Raw genomic sequence first — 23,268 nt, forward strand, 5'->3', positions numbered from 1 at the left:
GGCAAGCTACAGAACAGGAGAAAATTTTTACAGTCTACTCTTCTGACAAAGGGCTAATATCCAGGATCTACAAAGAACTTAAACAAATTTACAAGAAAAAAATCAAACAACCCCATCAAGAAGTGGGCAAAGGATATGAACAGACACTTCTCAAAAGAAGACATTTATGCAGCCAAAAGACACATGAAAAAATGCTCACCATCACTGGCCATCAGAGAAATGCAAATCAAAACCACAATGAGATACCATCTCACACCAGTTAGAATGGCAATCATTAAAAGTCAGGAAACAACAGGTGCTGGAGAGGATGTGGAGAAATAGGAACACTTTTACACTGTTGGTGGCACTGTAAACTAGTTCAACCATTGTGGAAGACAGTGTGCTGATTCCTCAAGGATCTAGAACTAGAAATATCATTTGACCCAGCCATCCCATTACTGGGTATATACCCAAAGGAATATAAATCATGCTGCTATAAAGACACATGCACACATATGTTTATTGCGGCACTATTCACTATAGCAAAGACTTGGAACCAACCCAGGTGTCCAGCAATGATAGACTGGATTAAGAAAATGTGGCAGGGAGGAGCGAAGATGACCGAATACGAACAGCTCCGGTCTACAGCTCGCTGCGTGAGCGATGCAGAAGACGGGTGATTTCTGCATTTCCATCTGAGGTACCAGGTTCATCTCACTAGGCAGTGCCAGACAGTGGGCGCAGGACAGTAGGTGCCAGCGCACCGTCCGCCAGCCAAAGCAGGGCGAGGCATGGCCTCACTAGGGAAGCGCAAGGGGTCAGGGAGTTCCCTTTCCTGGTCAAGGAAAGGGGTGACACACGGCACCTGGAAAATCGGGCCACTCCCACCCGAATACTGCGATTTTCCGATGGGCTTAGGAAACGGTGCACCAGGAGAGTATAGCCCGCACCTGGCTTGGAGGGTCCTATGCCCACGGAGTCTTGCTGATTGCTAGCACAGCAGTCTGAGATCAAACTGCAAGGTGGCAGCAAGGATGGGGGAGGGGCGCCCGCCATTGCCCAGGCTCGCTTAGGAAAACAAAGCAGCCGGGAAGCTTGAATTGGGTGGAGCCCACCACAGCTCAAGGAGCCCTGCCTGCCTCGTAGGCTCCACCTCTGGGGACAGGGCACAGACAAACAAAAAGACAGCAGTAACCTCTGCAGACTTAAATGTCCCTGTTTGACAGCTTTGAGGAGAGCAGTGGTTCTCCCAACATGCAGCTGGAGATCTCAGATCGGGCAGATGGCCTCCTCAAGTGGGTCCCTGACCCCTGACCCCTGAGCAGCCTAACTGGGAGGCACCCCCCAGTAGGGGCAGACTGACACCTCACACGGCCGGGATACTCCTCTGAGACAAAACTTCCAGAGGAATGATCAGACAGCAGCATTTGTGGATCATGAAATTCCGTGGTTCTGCAGACACCGCTGCTGATAGCCAGGCAAACAGGGTCTGGAGTGGACCTCTAGCAAACTCCAACAGACCTGCAGCTGAGGGTCCTGTCTCTTAGAAGGAAAACTAACAAACAGAAAGGACATCCACACCAAAAACCCATCTGTACATTACCATCATCAAAGACCAAAAGTAGATGACGAGTTAGTGGGTGCAGCGCACCAGCATGGCACAAGTATACATATGTAACTTACCTGCACATTGCGCACATGTACCATAACACCTAAAGTATAATAATAATAATAAAAATAAAAATAAATAAATAAATAAATAATTTTTTAAAAAAAGACCAAAAGTAGATAAAACCACAAAGATGGGGAAAAAACTGAGCAGAAAAACTGGAAACTCTAAAAAGCAGAGCACCTCTCCTCCTCCGAAAGAATGCAGTTCCTCACCAGCAACGCAAGAAAGCTGGACAGAGAATTACTTTGACGAGTTGAGAGAAGAAGGCTTCAGACGATCAAACTACTCCAAGCTACAGGAGGAAATTCAAACCAAAGGCAAAGAAGTTGAAAACTTTGAAAAAACTTTAGACGAATGTATAACTAGAATAACCAATACAGAGAAGTGCTTAAAGGAGCTGATGGAGCTGAAAGCCAAGGCTCAAGAACTATGTGAAGAATGCAGAAGCCTCAGGAGCCGATGCAATCAACTGGAAGAAAGGGTATCAGTGATGGAAGATGAAATGAATGAAATGAAGTGAGAAGGGAAGTTTAGAGAAAAAAGAATAAAAAGAACGAACAAAGCCTCCAAGAAATATGGGACTATGTGAAAAGACCAAATCTGCATCTGATTGGTGTACCTGAAAGTGACGGGAAGAATGGAACCAAGTTGGAAAACACTCTGTGGGATATTATCCAGGAGAACTTCCCCAGTCTAGCAAGGCAGGCCAACATTCAGATTCAGGAAATACAGAGAATGCCACAAAGATACTCTCGAGAAGAGCAACTCCAAGACACATAATTGCCAGATTCACCAAAGTTGAAATAAAGGAAAAAATGTTAAGGGAAGCCAGAGAGAAATGTCAGGTTACCCACAAAGGGAAGCCCATCAGACTAACAGCTGATCTCTCCGCAGCAACTCTACAAGCCAGAAGAGAGTGGGGGCCAATATTCAACATTCTTAAAGAAAAGAATTTTCAACCCAGAATTTCATATCCAGCCAAATTAAGCTTCATAAGTGAAGGAGAAATAAAATACTTTACAGACAAGCAAATGCTGAGAGATTTTGTCACCACCAGGCCTGCCCTAAAAGAGCTCCTGAAGGAAGCGCTAAACATGGAAAGGCACAACCGGTACCAGCCACTGCAAAATCATGCCAAAATGTAAAGACCATTGAGACTAGGAAGAGACTGCATCAACTAACAAGCAAAATAACCAGCTAACATCATAATGACAGGATCACATTCACACATAACAATATTAACTTTAAATGTAAATGGACTAAATGCTCCAATTAAAAGACACAGACTGGCAAATTGGATAAAGAGTCAAGACCCATCAGTGTGCTGTATTCAGGAAACCCATCTCACATGCAGAGACACACATAGGCTCAAAATAAAAGGATGGAGGAAGATCTACCAAGCAAATGGAAAACAAAAAAAGGCAGGGGTTGCAATCCTAGTCTCTGATAAAACAGACTTTAAACCAACAAAGATCAAAAGAGACAAAGAAGGCCATTACATAATGGTAAAGGGATCAATTCAACAAGAAGAGCTAACTATCCTAAATATATATGCACTCAATACAGGAGCACCCAGATTCATAAAGCAAGTCCTGAGTGACCTACAAAGAGACTTAGACTCCCACACAATAATAATGGGAGACTTTAACACCCCACCATCAACATTAGACAGATCAATGAGACAGAAAGTTAACAAGGATACCCAGGAATTGAACTCAGCTCTGCACCAAGCAGACCTAATAGACATCTACAGAACTCTCCACCTCAAATCAACAGAATACACATTTTTTTCAGCACCACACCACACCTATTCCAAAATTGACCACATAGTTGGAAGTAAAGCTCTCCTCAGCAAATGTAAAAGAACAGAAATTATAACAAACTGTCTCTCAGACCACAGTGCAATCAAACTAGAACTCAGGATTAAGAAATTCACTCAAAACCGCTCAACTACATGGAAACTGAACAACCTGCTCCTGAATGACTACTGGGTACATAATGAAATGAAGGCAGAAATAAAGATGTTCTTTGAAACCAACAAGAACAAAGACATAACATACCAGAATCTCTGGGACACATTCAAAGCAGTGTGTAGAGGGAAATTTATAGCACTAAATGCCCATGGAGAAAGCAGGAAAGATCCAAAATTGACACCCTAACATCACAATTAAAAGAACTAGAAAAGCAAGAGCAAACACATTCAAAAGCTAGCAGAAGGCAAGAAATAACTAAAATCAGAGCAGAACTGAAGGAAATAGAGACCAAAAAACCCTTCAAAAAATTAATGAATCCAGGAGCTGGTTTTTTGAAAGGATCAACAAAATTGATAGACCACTAGCAGACTAATAAAGAAAAAAAGAGAGAAAAATGAAATAGATGCAGTAAAAAATGATAAAGGGGATATCACCACCAATCCCACAGAAATACAAACTACCATCAGAGAATACTACAAACACCTCTACGCAAATAAACTAGAAAATCTAGAAGACATGGATAAATTCCTCAACACATACACTCTCCCAAGACTAAACCAGGAAGAAGTTGAATCTCTGAATAGACCAATAACAGGATCAGAAATTGTGGCAATAATCAATAGCTTACCAACCAAAAAGAGTCCAGGACCAGTTGGATTCACAGCAGAATGCTACCAGAGGTACAAGGAGGAACTGGTACCATTCCTTCTGAAACTATTCCAATCAATAGAAAAAGAGGGATCCTCCCTAACTCATTTTATGAGGCCAGCATCATTCTGATACCAAAGCCGGGCAGAGACACAACCAAAATAGAGAATTTTAGACCAATAACCTTGATGAACATTGATGCAAACATCCTCAATAAAATACTGGCAAACCGAATCCACCAGCACATCAAAAAGCTTATCCAAGATGATCAAGTGGGCTTCATCCCTGGGATGCAAGGCTGGTTCAATATACGCAAATCAATAAATGTAATCCAGCATATAAACAGAACCAAAGACAAAAACCACATGATTATCTCAATAGATGCAGAAAAGGCCTTTGACAAAATTCAGCAACCCTTCATGCTAAAAACTCTCAAGAAATTAGGTATTGATGGGACTTATCTCAAAATAATAAGAGCTATCTATGACAAACCCACAGCCAATATCATACTGAATGGGCAAAAACTGGAAGCATTCGCTTTGAAAACTGGCAAAAGACAGGGATGCCCTCTCTCACCACTCCTATTCAACATAGTGTTGGAAGTTCTGGCCAGGGCAATTAGGCAGGAGAAGGAAATCAAGGGTATTCAATTAGGAAAAGAGGGAGTCAAATTGTCCCTGTTTGCAGAAGACATGATTGTATATCTAGAAAACCCCATTGTCTCAGCCCAAAATCTCCTTAAGCTGATAAGCAACTTCAGCAAAGTCTCAGGATACAAAATCAATGTACAAAAATCACAAGCATTCTTATACACCAATAACAGACAGAGAGCCAAATCATGAGTAAACTCCCATTCACAACTGCTTCAAAGAGAATAAAATACTTAGGAATCCAACTTACAAGGGATGTGAAGGACCTCTTCAAGGAGAACTACAAACCAGTGCTCAATGAAATAAAAGAGGATACAAACAAATGGAAGAACATTCCATGCTCATGGGTAGGAAGAATCAATATCGTGAAAATGGCCATACTGCCCAAGGTAATTTATAGATTCAATGCCATCCCCATCAAGCTACGAATGACTTTCTTCACAGAACTGGAAAAAACTACTTTAAAGTTCATATGGAACCAAAAAGAGCCCGCATCGCCAAGTCAATCCTAAGCCAAAAGAACAAAGCTGGAGGCATCATGCTACCTGACTTCAAACTATACTACAAGGTCTTACAGTAACCAAAACAGCATGGTACTGGTACCAAAACAGAGACATAGATCAATGGAACAGAACAGAGCCCTCAGAAATAATGCCACATATCTACAACTATCTGATCTTTGACAAACCTGAGAAAAACAAGCAATGGGGAAATGATTCCCTATTTAATAAATGGTGCTGGGAAAACTGGCTAGCCATATGTAGAAAGCTGAAACTGGATCCCTTCCTTACACCTTATACAAAACTTAATTCAAGATGGATTAAAGACTTAAACATTAGACCTAAAACCATAAAAACCCTAGAAGAAAACTTAGGCATTACCATTCAGGACATAGGCATGGGCAAGGACTTCATGTCTAAAACACCAAAAGCAATGGCAACAAAAGCCAAAATTGACAAATGGGATCTCATTAAACTAAAGAGCTTCTGCACAGCAAAAGAAACTACCATCGGAGTGAACAGGCAACCTACAAAATGGGAGAAAATTTTTGCAACCTACTCATCTGACAAAGGGCTAATATCCAGAATCTACAATGAACTCAAACAAATTTACAAGAAAAAAACAAACAACCCCATCAAAAAGTGGGCGAAGGGTATGAACAGACACTTCTCAAAAGAAGACATTTATGCAGCCAAAAGACACATGAAAAAATGCTCATCTTCACTGGCCATCAGAGAAATGCAAATCAAAACCACAATGAGATACCATCGCACACCAGTTAGAATGGCGATCATTAAAAAGTCAGGAAACAACAGGTGCTGGAGAGGATGTGGAGAAATAGGAACACTTTTACACTGTTGGTGGGACTGTAAACTAGTTCAACCATTGTGGAAGTCAGTGTGGTGATTCCTCAGGGATCTAGAACCGGAAATACAATTTGACCCAGCCATCCCATTACTGGATATATACCCAAAGGACTATAAATCATGCTGCTATAAAGACACATGCACACGTATGTTTATTGCGGCATTATTCACAATAGCAAAGACTTGGAACCAACCCAAATGTCCAACAATGATAGACTGGATTAAGAAAATGTGGCACATATACACTGTGGAATACTATGCAGCCATAAAAAATGATGAGTTCATGTCCTTTGTAGGGGCATGGATGAAATTGGAAATCATGATTCTCAGTAAACTATTGCAAGAGCAAAAAACCAAACACCGCATGTTCTCACTCATAGATGGGAATTGAACAATGAGAACACATGGACACAGGAAGGGGAACATCACACTCTGGGGACAGTGGTGGGGTGGGGGGAAGGGGGAGGGATAGCGTCAGGAGATATAACTAATGCTAAATGATGAGTTAATGGGTGCAGCACACCACATGGCACATGTATACATATGTAACTAACCTGCACATTGTGCACATGTACCCTAAAACTTAAAGTATAATTAAAAAAAAAGAAAAGAAAAAGAAAATGTGACACATATACACCATGGAATACTATGCAGCCATAGAAGAGAATGAGTTCACGTCCTTTGTAGGGACATGGATGAAGCTGGAAACCATCATTCTGAGCAAACTATCGCAAGGACAGAAAACCAAACACCACATGTTCTCACTCATAGGCGGGAATTGAACAATGAGAACACTTGGACATAGGGTGGGGAACATCACACCTGTCATGGGGTGGGGGCAGGGGGGAGGGATAGCATTAGGAGATATACCTAATGTAAATGACAAGTTAATGGGTGCAGCACACCAACATGGCACATGTATACATATGTAACAAACCTGCATGTTGTGCACATGTACCCTAGAACTTAAAGTATAATTAAAAAAAAGAATTTAATCCGTTTAAGTCTAAAGTAAGTATTAATAGGTTAAAAACTTACTACTGTCATTTTGTTAATTGTTTTCTGGGTTTTTTTTTTTTTTTTTTTTTAGCTCCTTTGTTCCTTCTTCCTCTCTTGTTGTCTTCTTTTGTGATTTTATTATCTTTTTCTAGTATGCTTTGATTCCTTTCTCTTTATTTTTGTGTATCTACTACAGGTTTTTTCTTTGTGGTTTCTATGAGGCTTAAATAAAATAGCTTATAGTTATAACAGTCTATTTTAAGCTGATAACAACTTAACTTTGACCACATAGAAAAACTATTCTTTAACTTCTCATCCTCCTATATTTCGTTATTGATGTCATAATTTACATTTTTTTTGCTAAGTTCAAACTATTATTTCCTTCACTTCTAATTACAAATAAGTTTTACTTTTTATTGTATTCCATTATACAATTTTACATAGTACCATTATTATTTTAAGCAATAATTAAGCAAATTGAACTACCGTTTTTGAGTTCTACTTTTCAGCATATAGATTTACCTTAAAAAGTACAAACCAAGCACAGTGGTGGAATTTTCCAGGCACTTTCAAATTACTTAAATATTTACAAATATGTAAGCACTCTGTTGGAACACAAGAAAATTTTGGTGTCGAGAAGAAACACTCCATGTGTATCAAATCTTTAAATTTTAACATTTGCACAGTTGCAAATATTCCGGAGAAAGGTCAGTCTTATTGTCATTTACATCTGCATTTTTTCACACTTCAGTGTATCTTGGGGAACCATAGCCTCGGTTACTCGATGTACCACTAATTGCACAAAAGACATGTAATGTGTTGCTATTCCAGGGAGAATGCATTGTGTCTTCTTGTAATATCTGCCCACGGATAATGTCAAATAATTATTATACCATGCCTCTGAAATTTGACTTTAGCCCTTCATAGTACTCAACTTGATCTTCTTTAATTAGCCACTCATTTAGTTCAAGTGCAATGCTGCATGCTTGTATGGATTTCCTAAACATATCTTTCAACTCACTCACTTTCTTAGGTGGATACTTGCTAGCTTGGCTGTGATTTAAGAAAGCCCCTGCATATGCTAATGGACCAGCATTGACCTGCATGGAAACACAGCCCTGCAATTTAAGTTGGAGTTGAATCATGTCCACGTCAACAGAGGAGCAAAGCTTTTGCAGATCTGCAGTTTTATCTTTTATTTCATCAGTGGCAACATCAATTGGTTTTAAATTAATCTGCTGTTCACAGTTAATAGGAATCCTCTTCTTCACATAGGGAAATGACTTTGAGGTTGTCAAGATTGTAGGGCATTTGCACTGTTCTTCTGTACAGCCCTGCTTTTTGCCTGATAAAGTGTAAGGAGCCTCAAAAACAAATCTGCTGATATTATGATTTCTTCCAAACTCGGTCTTTCTTTCTGTAAGTTCTTTGTCATCAAAGTAAGGCTTCACATAAGTAACTTGTATATGAGCATATTTTGGATCAAACTCTCTGGCATTTACCTCGTCTGTATCCTGAATTTTTTTGACATTCTCCATACCAAATTTTTCACCATAAAGTTTAACAAGTCTCAGGGAAATTTCTGAGAGGCCAGTGAGCTTTGGTTCCTTATAGATGTACTCCTTTCCATCTTCTTCTTCAAAAAAAGACTGGCCATAAAGGCAACTCTGAAGAAAGTGCCTAAAAGTCTTTTTTTTTTTTGTATGCATAACTTCCAGAATTTTTGTGTAAGCTCCCTGAAGAGTTCTATAAACTTGAGTAAGTTTCTCAACCTCACGATGTTTCTCATAAATTGGAATGATCAACTTGGAAATCTCAGAAATTATTTCATAAAGTTTTGCCTTCCATAAGCTATCCACACATTGTTCTAGCAACTCCAGCAAAACTTATTCACTATAATGGACATCCATCATCCCAGCATCTTCTTTCACTGCTCCTTCTTCATCTATATTGGGAGTAATTTTCTTGAAGGGTGAACATCCATTAGGAAATTTTTTTTTTCAATGAAGAAACTCTGCAACTAGAGCTGCTGCATGGACATAACACATTGCAGCTTCTGAAAAATCTCCATTTTTTTACATGAATGTTGGCCATGCTATCAAGCCAGGTTTTCCTGAGCTCTGGGATACTTGCATAGGACTTGGCTAAGCTACACTGGAGATCAATTAGCATTTCAGGGTCTTTCTCATGCTCCTTCATTTGGGCAGTGGCCATAAGAACAGTGCAGATTCTCTTGGTCAAGTCTTTGACTTCTGTGGGAAAGGCAGTTGCCTTCATAGGTCTGTCACTATTCACAAAATTATTGATAATGAATAAAGACTCCTGAAATCTTGATCTTCCACTTAGTGCTACATCAGCTATCAGTTGGCTTACAGCAATTATTATCTGTAGATGTGTCTTCTAAACGGTCTTCCTTTTGGTATACTCAAAGTTGTTTCTCATTAAAAGATATAAAAGTGCAGATGTTTCATTTCTGGTTGAGCTAATCTTTGATGTGAAGCACTTTAAAATCTCATAGCAAAATGCAGCACACATGTTCACTCTTCCTTTGAAAAAGCCTGAAGGAAACTTACTGATGAAAGCTCTCAGTGAGGCAAATACATGTTTCAGCAACACTTCAGATTGTCCATTTTTAAGAAAAGCAAGATGAATATCAAACACTTTTTCATTAATGGGTTGTGGCCACCATTATTTAAAAGTTGGGTCTTAAAGCCCTGATGGAAAATGACATGGTATCTAGTACTGTTAGGGAAACTTCAGTAGCTGTATTGCCTTCAAGAAGTGCCTGGTGGAAAATGTCTGTTCAGTTGTTGCAGAACCGTGATTAAGTGTAAATGAACTTTCTAGGCTACTAAGATGCTGAAGCCAGGCCTGCATTACTCCTGATCTGTTTCAAAGAGCAGGCATGGTTTGTAATTTTTGGTCTATTCCGAAGTGTTTTGACAGCCAGGCATCATGCACCTTTGCTATGTTTCTTTTCCCCATATATCTAAAGTGCAACAAGCATACTTCTAAAAGTATAAAAATGTGTATGAGTTCCTGAGGACATACTTTATTCTGGTAAGTTAAGAGAGTATCTTCCGAAATCACTTTTACTATATACAGGTAGCACATTAAGAGGCTTCTGATTTCACACTGATCCAGGTGGTTATACTGGGATACGCTACTCCTTGTAGAATTCTGTTGGGTATTTTCACCAGCATTGCCCTGATCTGGAAATCCTGTTGCTCCTTCTGGGATGAGGGAACCTCTTGAATCTTCTCTCTTAATTCCATGTCCATTTTGAAAAGACCCATAAGCAGTGTCTTTGTCTGTGCTCAGACTCCCTCTATTGTCAGGTGAAGTAAAGCCATATGGAAACTCATCTCTGGATGCAGAATTAGGCATGGCTGCACAAGAATATAAGGTATCTTGACCTGCTAATCACTGCATATTTTCCAAAAGCAGTCCAACAAAGGGGAGGTACAATTGTGCTATTTTGGCTTGTTGGTTCTTGTGCTGGTATCTTGTGTCAAATGCATGTTTTATCAAAAGGTTGTTTATGACAGAGATAGCTGTATATCTGATCTCATAATTGTCCTGAAGAGCACTGGAAGTTTCCCTCAGAAGTAGACCAAACAAGAAGTGATGCTCGCAATACTCATCTGATAAACTGTATTCAAGATTCTTGAATACAGTTTAGGTTTTGCAAATACCATTAGCAAGTTCAGATGAATGTAATGTTCGTGATTGCAAATTGTTTGCAGAAATTCAAACTTGTATTCAGCCAGAATCTTAGGATCTTTGGGGCTGAATCCAGATATATAGTCATTTATCAAATTGAAAACAAATCCTCTATCCATTAGTGTCAAACAGCACTTCAGGAAGCTAGCCAAACTATAATTCACATTTCTGGACTCATCGGGAATCTCCGCATACTGAGATTCACATGGTTATTGCAAGAAGCAGTGAATGTAAGGCATGATGATATGCCTTGGGAAATCTCTGGCCATGCGGAAGCTTAATCTTATTCTCTTCCAACAAGTATGTGGCCATCAACTTTGCAATTATTTCAATGAAAAACCATGAGTACTTCAGCAATTTGTTTATTGCTAAAAAATCTGCAGACTGTTTCAATGGTGGTATCATCGTAGTAGCCAGGGTTTCATGTATCAGCTGGGCCTGAGGAGCACTTGGTTTTCCAGGTTGGAAGCTATACTTTATGAATGATCTTAAATAACTATCCAAGCCTTCTTCATGGCACTTTGATACAATATGTAAGAGAACCATGGTGCAGTTGATAGGAACATCATCTTCATGGATCATATTTGTGAGAACTCGGAAGAGTTGCATAAGAATTACAGGTAGAAACTGTATCATGACTTGGATCTCCATGGCATGAAAAGACTTTAAATATTTAATGAGCTCCCCTGGAACTTCTTTCGAATCTGACTGAATCAGCTGGCAATGATGGAAGTTTGTGCAAATGCAGATCTTAAGTGTAAATGGTAGATTCTAAGTGGCTTTTAATCTTCCACAAAGGCTTTGCACCATCTACCCATTTAATATCCACATTACATTGCCTTCTTGATTATCCATCATTCAGATTCAAGTAGCCTGGGGGACGATTGGCGGAAACTGGCAGCTGCTGCCCAAATGTGATGATTCTACCATCTTTCAGCAAAGGTACCCAGGAAAACTCAACTGGAGTTTCAACTATGTCTTGCTTTTTGGTTGTTCCCTTTGTGTTAATTTCACAACTTACATGACAAAACGTGAAAAGCAAATGATGTTTTTGATGCAAGTGAAAGGGAAGCCCAATTTTAATCTCATCATAGAACTCTGGGGTTTGATTGTGATGCAAGACAACAGCATAAGCATTTGTGGTAAAAACAGACCCTGCAGGTTTTCCATAAATACACTTTAGCGCACTTTCATCTGAATCCCGGAATTCCATACAGACTGCAATGTTCCTTGCCTTGGCAAATGTTTTCTAGCTATCGTATTTTAATTGCAAGGGATATACATACGATGGTTTTTGTAAATAGTAAATGGATAACAATATTTTGTCATTTCTGGAACAAACTCTTCAACCTCCCGGTAATATTTTGACAATTCTTTTCAAAAGGCTTCAGAGGCACATATGAAGAAGTAATACAATTTGATAAATCCACAGGAACACATTCTATTGTGATGTTTAAGTGCCCAGGAATAATCTGCAGTTTGGTCTTTTCTGGCTTCTTATATTCTGATAGCAACTTGAGAATGTCTTCACTTGAAAGCTTGCTACTTTAGTTTGTATAGAGAAGAAAATCTCCCATCCAGATAGAGAGAGCCTTGAGTATCTTTGAAAATGGGTCTGGCAGCCCAAACAAAAGGCATTCTGTATTGTCCGAGATGGCTACACACTTGTTTAGCTGTCCTGGGCACCTTCTGGGCCATCCTTACTGGATCAGAATTTTTGATGTAGGGTTCTGCACAGTATGTAATATTTCCCTGTAGCACCTTTTTGATTCTCGCAGCTAGAAAAATTTCAGGTTGTGGATTCATCACTGAGAAAATTCCCTGTTTTGTGTAGCATAACTGAGATCAGAAACTCCATGAATGAAAGACTCAGGTGAAGAGCCCTTTGGATTACTGTCACTGCACAGTTGGGTTGAAGGGCCCCACAGCATTTCATGGACAGATGGGGGATTCAAGTCTACATGAAAGTCTGCTGAAATCTCACAATTGTTCTTTACATCCAATAAGACAAGATTGATTTTAAAAAAGGGTGGGGGGCTCAACATTTGTGGGTGGTCCTTTTGCATTGTCTCCAATTTGGCCCAAGATATTGAAAGTTAAATCATGGCAATTTACCAGGAAACGTTTGTTGCACTTTTCTTCAAATCGCTTTATATCACGTTCAATTCCTGAAAAGTCCAACCTCTGAACTTCTGAATCAAAAGAAAAGAGATTCTGTCTTCCATCTCCGCTACTGAGTTTGTTTAGTTGTTCAGTTTCTCTTCCATACTTCATCAGTTCCGGATGCATGCTCCTTTCCAAACTTGCCATGATGTTATCGGCTTTTCCTTGGCTACTAGTTTCATCATCTGAACATCAATGCAGGCGTCCAAGTAGATGCAACCTTTCGATTCTTTTGAATTTTTCTCATCTTTATAGGAATTGAGAATATATTAACCTCAGGAAGTTGGGTCAAGTAAAAATATCGTCTCTTGAATACCTTCATGGTTATTGTGATGGTGCTATTTACATTTGCTTTATGCAACCAGCTTTGTTTTATCACACCACCCTTCTGATAACATAAAGAAGGTAAGTCCTTATCTTTCTCACAGTCTTCATCTATCTCAAATACATGAATAGGAATTTTTTCTGGTCTCAAAGTTTACCACACGCCAATCTGTGCTACAGGTTTCAATACATTCTTTGACAAATAAACTCTGGGCCCTCTTTTCAGCGTCTTCTGGTACAGTGGATGGCACCATTCTGTGCTGATGACCCATCACCAAGATAGATATATCTTCCTTGGGAAACATAAGCAGATCTCTGAGGGTGTTGCTGTAAATCTGGGTTTTTATTTGGGTGATAACATTCTCATAGTCCAGGGAGTCAACAACTTTGGACTTTTCCAGCATCAAGGAGCCCCGCACGGCCTCTGACACTCTGCCAGAGTTCAGCTGCTGTGCCCAATTTACATCTTTTATATGTCATGTATCTATTAACAAATTATTGTAGCTATTGTTATTTTTAATATATCATTTAATTTTTATATAAGTTAAAAGTGAGCTGGCCCTGTTCCTTGGTCAGCAAGTAGACAGTCCTGCAGTCTGAGTTCACAGGGGCCAGCCTGCTGCCTATGTCTACTGGAAAAGATCTGGGGCCTGAGTCTGCATGGATGGGCCTGGTGCCTGAGTCTGCAGTGGTAAGCCTGGAAGCTGGGTCTGTAGGGGCTGGCTTGGCCCTTGGGCCTAAAGGAGCAGGCATGGAGTCTGGGATCACTAAGACCAGCCTGAAGCCTGGGTCCACACAGACTGACCTGGCACTGCGGCAGGGCTGATGTCTGGGTCTGTGGGCATGGGCCTCTTCCTGAGTCCTCAGGAGCTGGCTGGGTGTCAGAGTTTACCCAGGATACCTTGGGGTAGGCTTAGCACCTGTGTCTATAGGAACAGGCCTGGTACCTGGGACTATGAGGGCAGGCCTGGAGACTGGGTTTTGGAGGATAGGCCTGGAGCCAGTGTCTAATGGAGCTAGCCTATACTCTAAGTCCATTGGAGCATATGGCTTTAGGGATGATCTGGAGGCTATTGCCCCATGGGCCTCCCTGGTACTGGGGCAGGTCTGGAACCTTCCAACCATAGGAATGGGCCTAGAGTTTGGGACCACAGATGCCAGCCTGATGTTGGAGCTGACTTACAGCCTGAGTCCATGGGGGCTGGCCTGGAGCCCGGGGCTGTAGGGTTCAGTCTGGCACTGGGGCAGACTTGGAGCCTGGGTCTGCAGAAGTAGGCCTGATGCTGGAGCAGGTCTTGGGTCTGGGGCTGCAGGGACTGATCTGAAGCCTGAGACCATAGGGGCTGGCCTTGTGCCTGTGTTCACTGGAGCAGGCCTGGTGCTGGGATCCACAGTGAAGTCTGCTCACTACACTCTCTTTCCCTCACGTGATGGGTCTCTTTCTGCACTGCACTGTTTAGGTTTGGGGGAGCAGTGATGCTGGCAACATGAAACTGTCCTTCCTACTCTCTTAAATGTGCCTTTTCTTATTTCCATGCTCTACCCAGGTGCTGTAATCTCTCATCTGGATTCCTTGGCTCTTACAAAGGTATTTTTGTACATGAGTGGTTGTTCAAACGGATGTTTCTTCAAGGGGACAAGTGCCAGAAACTCATATTCTGCCATCTTGCTAATGTCAGCTCCTCTAATACCCAAGGCAGCAGAGGAACAACTGTTTTTTTCAGATAGAGCTCTGGACTTGAGGTTCTTTTTAAATAGAGACTTCATACAAAAGATATCCAGTCTGTCTACATTTTCAAACATAGAATCTATAATTCAGTGACTGCCAGGTTCTCAAAAAAACTGTTAGTTCTTTACCCATCAATCCCAGAAGATTCATTAATCAGGGAATAATTGGGATATATCACCAGGCTAGGAGTTCTTTACCATCAATGAACAGAAGAGGAGGTATATAGTCCCAGCATTTCTCCTCTCATCTCTGTACCCTCTCCTCCCTAGATGATTCAATTCACTCCAAGGATAAAAGTGGAGAAATCTATTAGAAGCAAAACTGCATAGTCCGGATAAGACAAATCCAGGGAAAGATGGGTTGTGATGCTTTCCTACTCCATTAACCTACTTTAAATAGAATGTTTAATCCTAAATATGTTCTCATTACTCTGGAATTAAGCTTAGAACCCTCTTCCTAAAGAAAGAAATGTGGCTTAGAAAAATAACAAATTTATAACCAATCATTGCAGGCACCCGCTGGACTTGGCAAACCATAGATGCACAGGAACACTTTGTAATATTTTTGCAACTTTCCTATAAGTCAGAAAGTATCTCCAAACAAAAAGTTTTAGAAAAAAATTCATAGATCTGAGATTGTCAAAGGTCTTCTAGGAAATGAGAATGTCTAGTGTTTAATTAGAGCTTTTTGCATTGCTAACATATAAATCCCTCTGAACCTCTCCCAATTTTCGAGTAAACTCAACTACACATAAAAATGACAGTGAGAGTGAGCAGTTGAGTCTCACCCCTGGGTAACTGTCATGAAGGAAAGAACACATGTGAAATAGCAAGATAATCCATAAATCGTTCTAATTCAGCAGACAGTGTAGAGGAATATAAAGAACCACAAAGATCTGCAATCATGGGAACCACTTTGTGTTTCCACAGGATGTAAAATAAAGATTTGAGACAACATTATATGGATATTCAGGAATCAGGCCCTCACAGTGGTTGGCATTTAGTCCACATGTTAGAAGTTCTTAGTTCAGTGTGGTATTTGGTAAATGTTATCTATTGACAGTATTGTTTAAAATTGGAGCACAGATAGGAAGGTCCATCTGCAGCAACATAGGAAGGAGAAAGAGCCAGGACCTGGTAAGTGATCTGCCCAGTAGTTTCTAGGGGAAATAACTGGGAAAAGGAGAAACTGTAAAACTCAAAGGATCATCCACAACATTCAGCAGCCTCAGGCAAAATTCCAGAATCAGTTTTTACCAAGATGAGCCTAAGGTGAATTGTAGAATCTCAAGAATAGATAAAACTCAGTAGCTTAAAATCCATGCTTAAAACTTCAGATAGGCAAATAAGCAATGGGTTTTTCTGCAGGATACCTGCCCTAGGTTTTCAAGGCTATGAGTGAGGTTATCATTCTGTTTTAGAGGGATTCAGTAATGCCTTCATCCTACCACTTACCTCTTCGACATTTGTGGTTCCCAGCTAGAGTACCAATGCACATAGGACTCACAGCCAAATAAGAAATAAAATACCGCATTATTAATTCTTGGGCAAGCAAATGATACTCCCTGTTGCTGGGCTTTTCAGTTAAACTGAAAGAATATTCTCTTCAAAAAATGGTGCTGGGACAAATGGATATCCACATGCAAAAGAATAAAGTTGTACTCCTATCTCACACTATATACAAAATTAACTCAAAAAGATCAAAGACCTAAATTTGAGAGCTAAAATGTAATAGAGTCTAATTCCATTTTTTGATGTTCGACTGCAAATAACTTTAAAGCCTATCTATGACTCTTCCCTTCTTCCACACATCTGGGAAAGCTGATAAAGCTCAGATGCTGTCACCTTTAGTGTCATCAGGGGATTGAAATTGAAACACATAAGCTCCTGTTTGTGTGCAGGAACCCTCGCCCTGGCCCAATCTCCCACAATAGAAATCTCTAGCCAGTCTCGTTTCCTTGCCTTTCTATCCATTTTCAGACAAGCTTGAGAAGCCTACCCTGCTTTCATCCAAAATCCTCATAAGTAATAAAACTTTTTCACACTGTTGGGGTGTGTGTATGTGTGTATGTGTGTGTGTGATCATCAGTCTTGACATCTAAATCAAATTTTGAGTGGTAATCTAGCCTGTACCTATGGAGTAGTCACAAAAGTTGATGCTGTGAGCCAGACTGTATCAATGTTGACCACCACCACTGGGGATCTTCCTTCTCTTGTTCTTGTCTTAACTGGGTACAAACCACTGCACCTAGCATGTAGGATATTTCCTCTGCTCGCTGGCAAGCTTGCATTTTGAGTTTTGCTGTACTGCGCAACATGTGTCGAGTCCTACAAAACCCCTGTTAAAAATTTAGCTGCAATAGGCCAGGCGTGGTGGCTCACGCCTATAATCCCAGCACTTTGGGAGGCCCAGGCAAGTGGATCACGAGGTCAGGAGATTGAGACCATCCTGGCTAATACAGTGAAACCCTGTCTCAACTAAGAACACAAAAAAATTAGCTGGGTGTGGTGGTGGGCGCCTGTAGTCCCAGCTACTTGGGAGGCTGAGGCAGGAGAATGGTGTGAACCCAAGGGGCGGAGCTTGCAGTGAGCCGAGATCGCACCACTGCACTCCAGCCTGGGTGACACAGCGAGACTCCATCTCAAAAAACAAAAAAACATAGCTGAAATAGATCAGAAGTTTTTATATTTGCATTTGGGGATAAAAGTACAGTATTGGGGCCCTCCATAAAGTGGTCTTGGCTCATGTGTCTCAGGCTGGACCTATCTGTGTATCTTAGAATCCAGCTGTACCAGGTGCTGGGTTCTGGGAAAAGAATCTTACCCTGTAACCAGTTGGTTGTATCTCAACCTGGCACTGTTCCCTGGTCTATAAAATGCTCTTGGGAAAGACTATACTCTATGCAAGATATGACTCCATCAGTGATTGCTCATAAAAGAACAATCATTAGGAAGAGATTTTGTTGTTGTTGTTGTTGTCATTATTTTTTACTTCAGTGACTCTGATAGGTGTAAAGAGCTATCTCACTGTGGTTTTCTTTTTTTTTTTTTTTTTTGTACTTTAAGTTCTGGGGTACATGTGTACAACGTGCGGGTTTGTTACATAGGTATACATGTGCCATGTTGGTTTGCTGCACCCATTAACTCATTATTTACACTAGATATTTCCCCTAATGCTATCCCTTCCCCACCCCCCACCCCCGACAGGCCCCAGTGTGTGATGTTCCCCTCCCGTGTCCATGTGCTTTCACTGTTCAACTCCTACTTACGAGTGAGAACACACAGTGTTTGGTTTTCTGTTCTTGTGTTACCTTGCTGAGAATGATGGTTTCCAGTTTCATCCATGTCCCTGAAAAGGACATGAACTCATCCTTTTTTATGGCTGCATAGTACTCTATGGTGTATATGTGCCACATTTTCTTTATCCAGTCTATCACTGATGGGCATTTGGGTTGGTTCCAAGACTTTGCTATTGTGAATAGTGCTGCAACAAACGTACATGTGCCTGTGTCTTTATAGCAGAATGATTTATAATCCTTTGGGTATAAACCCAGTAATGGGATTGCTGGGTCAAATATTATTTCTAATTCTAGATACTTGAGGAGTCACCACGCTGTCTTCCACAATGGTTGAACAAATTTGCACTCCCACCAACAGTGTAAAAGCATTCCATTTCTCCACATCCTCTCCAGCACCTGTTGTTTCCTGACTTTTTAATGATTGCCATTCTAACTGGTGTGAGATGGTATCTCATTGTGGTTTTGATTTGCATTTCTCTAATGATCAGTGATGATGAGTATTTTTTCACAAGTTTGTTGGATACATAAATGTCTTCTTTTGAGAAGTGTCTGTTCATATCCTTTGCCCACTTTTTGATAAGGTTGTATGTTTTTTTTTTCTGGTAAATTTGTTTCAGTTCTTTGTAGATTCTGGATATTAGCCTCTTGTCAGATGGATAGATTGTAAAAATTTTCTGCCATTCTGTAAGTGGCCTGTTCACTCTGATGATAGTTTCTTTTGCTGTGCAGAAGCTCTTTAGTTTAATTAGATCCAATTTGTTTATTCTGGCTTTTGTTCCCATTGCTTTTGGTGTTTTAGTCATGAAGTCTTTGCCCATGCCTATGTTCTGAATGGTATTGCCTAGGTTTTCTTCTAGGGTTTTATGGTTTTAGGTCTTACATTTGAGTCTTTAATCCATCTTGAGTTAATTTTTGTACAAGGTGTAAGGAAGGGATCCAGTTTCAGCATACAGCTAGCCAGTTTTCCCAGCACCATTTATTAAATAGGGAATCCTTTCCCCATTGCTTATGTTTGTCAGGTTTGTCAAAGATCAGATGGTTGTAGATATGTGGTGTTATTTCTGAGGCCTCTGTTCTGTTCCATTGGTCTACATATCTATTTGGTACCAGTACCATGATGTTTTGGTTACTGTAGCCTTGTAGTATAGTTTGAAGTCAGGTAGCATGATGCCTCCAGCTTTGTTCTTTTTGCTTAGGATTGGCTTGGCTATGCAGGCTCTTTTTTGGTCCCATATAAACTTTAAAGTAGTTTTTTCCAATTCTGTGAAGAAAGTCATTGGTAGCTTGATGGGGATGGCACTGAATCTATAAATTACCTTGGGCAGTATGGCCATTTTCCTGATATTGATTCTTCCTATCCATGAGCATGGAATGTTCTTCCATTTGTTTGTGTCCTCTTTTATTTCATTGAGCAGTGGTTTTTAGTGATCCTTGGAGTTTAGTTTGGCTGGATATGAAATTCTGGGTTGAAAATTCTTTTCTTTAAGAATATTGAATATTGGCCCCCACTCTATTGCGGCTTGTAGGGTTTCTGCTGAGAGATCCACTGGTAGTCTGATGGGCTTCCCTTTGTGGGTAACCCGACCTTTCTCTCTGGCTGCCCTTAACATTTTTTCCTTCATTTCAACCTTGGTGAATCTAGCAATTATGTGTCTTTGGGTTGCTCTTCTCGAGGAATATCTTTGTGGTGTTCTCTGTATTTCATGAATTTGAATGGTGACCTGCCTTGCTAGGCTGGGGAAGTTCTCCTGGGCAATATCCTGAAGAGTGTTTTCCAACTTGGTTCCATTCTCCCCATCACTTTCAGGTACACCAATCAAATGTAGATTTGGTCTTTTCACATAGTCCCATATTTCTTGGAGGCTTTGTTTGTTTCTTTTCACTCTTTTTTCTCTAATATTGTCTTCTCACTTTATTTCATTAATTTGACCTTCAATCACTGATATCCTTTCTTCCACTTGATTAATTTGGCTATTGAAGCTTGTGTATTCTTCACAAAGTTCTTGTGCTGCATTTTTCAGCTCCATCAGGTCATTTATGTTCTTCTCTACACTGGTTATTCTAGTTAGCAACTTGTCTAACTTTTTTTCAAGATTCTTAGCTTTCTTGAGTTGAGTTAGAACATGGTCCATTAGCTTGCAGGAGTTTGTTATTACCCACCTTCTGAAGCCTACTTCTGTCAATTCGTCTAACTCATTCTCCATCCTCTTTTGTTCCTGTGTTGGTGAGGAGTTGTGATTCTTTGAAGGAGAAGAGGCATTCTGGTTTTTGGAATTTTCAGCCTTTCTGTGCTGGTTTCTCGCCATCTTTGTGGTTTAATCTACCTTTGGTTTTTGATGTTGGTGACCTACAGATGGGGTTGTGGTGTGGACATCCTTTCTGCTGATGTTGATGCTATTCCTTTCTGTTTGTTAGTTTTCCTTCTAACAGTCAGGCCCCTCAGCTGCAGGTCTGTTGGAGTTTGCTGGAGGTCCACTCCAGACCCTGTTTACCTGGGTATCACCAGCAGAGGCTGCAGAACAGAAAATATTGCTGCCTGATCCTTCCTCTGGAAGCTTCGTCCCAGAGGGGCAACCACCAGATGCCAGCCAGAGCTTTCCTGTATGAGGTGTCTGTTGGCCCCTACTGGAAGGTGTCTCCCAGTCAGGCTACAAGGGGGTAAGGGACCCACTTAAGGAGGCAGTCTGTCCATTATCAGAGCTTGAATGCTGTGCTGGGAGAACCACTGCTGTCTTCAGAGCTGTCAGGCAGGACGTTTACGTCTGCTGAAGCTGTACCCACAGCTGCCCCTTTCCCCCAGGTGCTCTGTCCCAGGGAGATGGGAGGATTTAACTCTAAGTCCCTGACTAGGGCTGCTGCCTTTTGTTCAGAGATGCCCTGCCCACAGAGGTGGAATCTAGAGAAGCAGTCAGCCTTGCTGAGTTGCAATGGGCTCCACCCATTTCAAACTTTCCAGCGGCTTCGTTTACACTGTGAGCATAAAACTGCCTACTCAAGCCTCAGCAATGGCAGATGCCCCTCCCCCTGCCAAGCTCCAGTGTCCCAGGTCGATCTCAGACTGCTGCGCTAGCAGCGGGAATTTCAAGCCAATGGATCTTAGCTTGCTGGGCTCTGTGGGTGTGGGACCCATCTAGACAGGCACCGGAGGGAGTCTCCTGGTCTGCTGGTTGCGAAGACCATGGGAAAAGTGCAGTATCTGGGCAGGAGTGTACCATTCCTCCCGGTACTGTCTCTCACAGCTTCCCTTGGCTAGGAAAGGGAAATCCCCCAACCCCTTGCACTTCCCGTGTGAGGCAATGCCCCGCCCTGCTTCAGCTCGCCCTCCGTAGGCTGCACGCACTGTCCAACCAGTCCCAATGAGCTGAACCAGGTACCTCAGTTGGAAATGCAGAAATTACCCTTCTTCTGCATCGATCTCGCTGGGAGCTGCAGACCAGATCTGTTCCTATTCAGCCATCTTGCCGGAAAAATGGGAGAGATTTTTAAAAAGAGAAAGAGACAGTGACAGAGAAAGAGAGAAAAAGAAACAAGCATCCATTATGTGGTGGGCTGAAATTTACACTCTAAAGAACTAAGGGCTCACCAGAATACTTAAATATCTTGGTTGCTATGCTGCATATGCCTCTGTCACAACTAAGATCCTAATCTTCAAGATAATATGAAAAAACACCCATGGCACCCTTGTGGCACAGCAAAGGGGTTAATCCAAGTGTGACTTAAGCCTGGGATCCTTTAATCCTGTAAAACATCCATTGCCATGGGGCAGGTCCCTAACTTTAATGATATCTATTTGAGGCTCTCTGGTGAAAAAAAATTATGAATATGAGCATGTTGGAGGAGTCTCCCTTCTCCCTTCTTGAAACATGTCTAGTAACACCACACATACATACATACACACACACACAGAGAGAGAGAGAGAAGAAAAAGAAGGAAGGCTGGATACATGAGGAAGAAACAAACTAAAAGCTAACATAAAAGTCCACAGTTTGACTCAGCTGGAAATCCAAAATGTAAAAAAGAATGTATATAACAAAGATAAAAGGGCATTGACTGGCTTCTGTGCTTATATAACATAGGTTCTGAATTAACTTTAATATCAGCTAAAATGCACCAATTGGCAAATTTTTATGGATTTAATCAATACTAGGGATCCCACTTATAGTTAAACAAGGTACCCCCTACACTCCTATGAGAGTAACCAAATATAAAATAGAGGACAAATAGGTATGCCCCACCTTGGTCACTGAAATGATCTCCTTGCCTAATCATCCACAGCCACCTCATTGACCTAAAATACACCATAGTGGACATGGATGCTCTTACCCAGTGAGCAACAAATTAAAATTAAATTAAGCCTTTGGGGCTGGGCGTGGTGGCTCACACCTGTAATCCCAGAACTTTGGGAGGCCAAGGCAGATAGATCACGTGAGGCCAGGAGTTCAAGACCAGCCTGGTCAACATGGTGAATCCCTGTGTCTACTAAAAAACAAAAATTAGCCAGGCATGGTGGCAGGCACCTGTAATCCCAGATACCCAGGGGGCTGAGGCAGGAGAATCTCTTTAACCCAGGAGGCAGAGGTCGCAGTGAGCCAAGATCACACCACTGCACTCACTCCAGCCTGGGCAACAGAGCGAGACTCTATCTCAAAAATAAATAAAGAAATAAATATCCCATTGGCACTTGACAAAATGTGACTTCATGGATCTTCTCCTCAAGTTAAAATAATTTATATGACCCAATGT

The 23,268-nt window shown here is 41.1% G+C and overlaps 1 long non-coding RNA gene and 1 pseudogene across 1 annotated transcript in view; both read right to left on the minus strand.

Annotated features, from left to right (window-relative positions):
• The window catches only part of LOC134760079 (uncharacterized), a 115,670-nt gene extending 93,079 nt beyond the window's left edge, over positions 1-22,591 (minus strand). Inside the window, exon 1 of the long non-coding RNA XR_010136972.1 lies at positions 21,900-22,591. This is a non-coding gene — a long non-coding RNA (uncharacterized LOC134760079). The remainder of the gene's footprint in view (positions 1-21,899) is intronic.
• Positions 7,989-14,836, minus strand: LOC100452139 (dedicator of cytokinesis protein 11-like; annotated as a pseudogene).
• Positions 22,592-23,268: the final 677 nt, after the last annotated feature.

This window comes from Pongo abelii, chromosome 15 (genome assembly GCF_028885655.2).
Source record: "Pongo abelii isolate AG06213 chromosome 15, NHGRI_mPonAbe1-v2.0_pri, whole genome shotgun sequence".
In the NCBI taxonomy this organism is placed as follows: Eukaryota; Metazoa; Chordata; class Mammalia; order Primates; family Hominidae; genus Pongo; species Pongo abelii.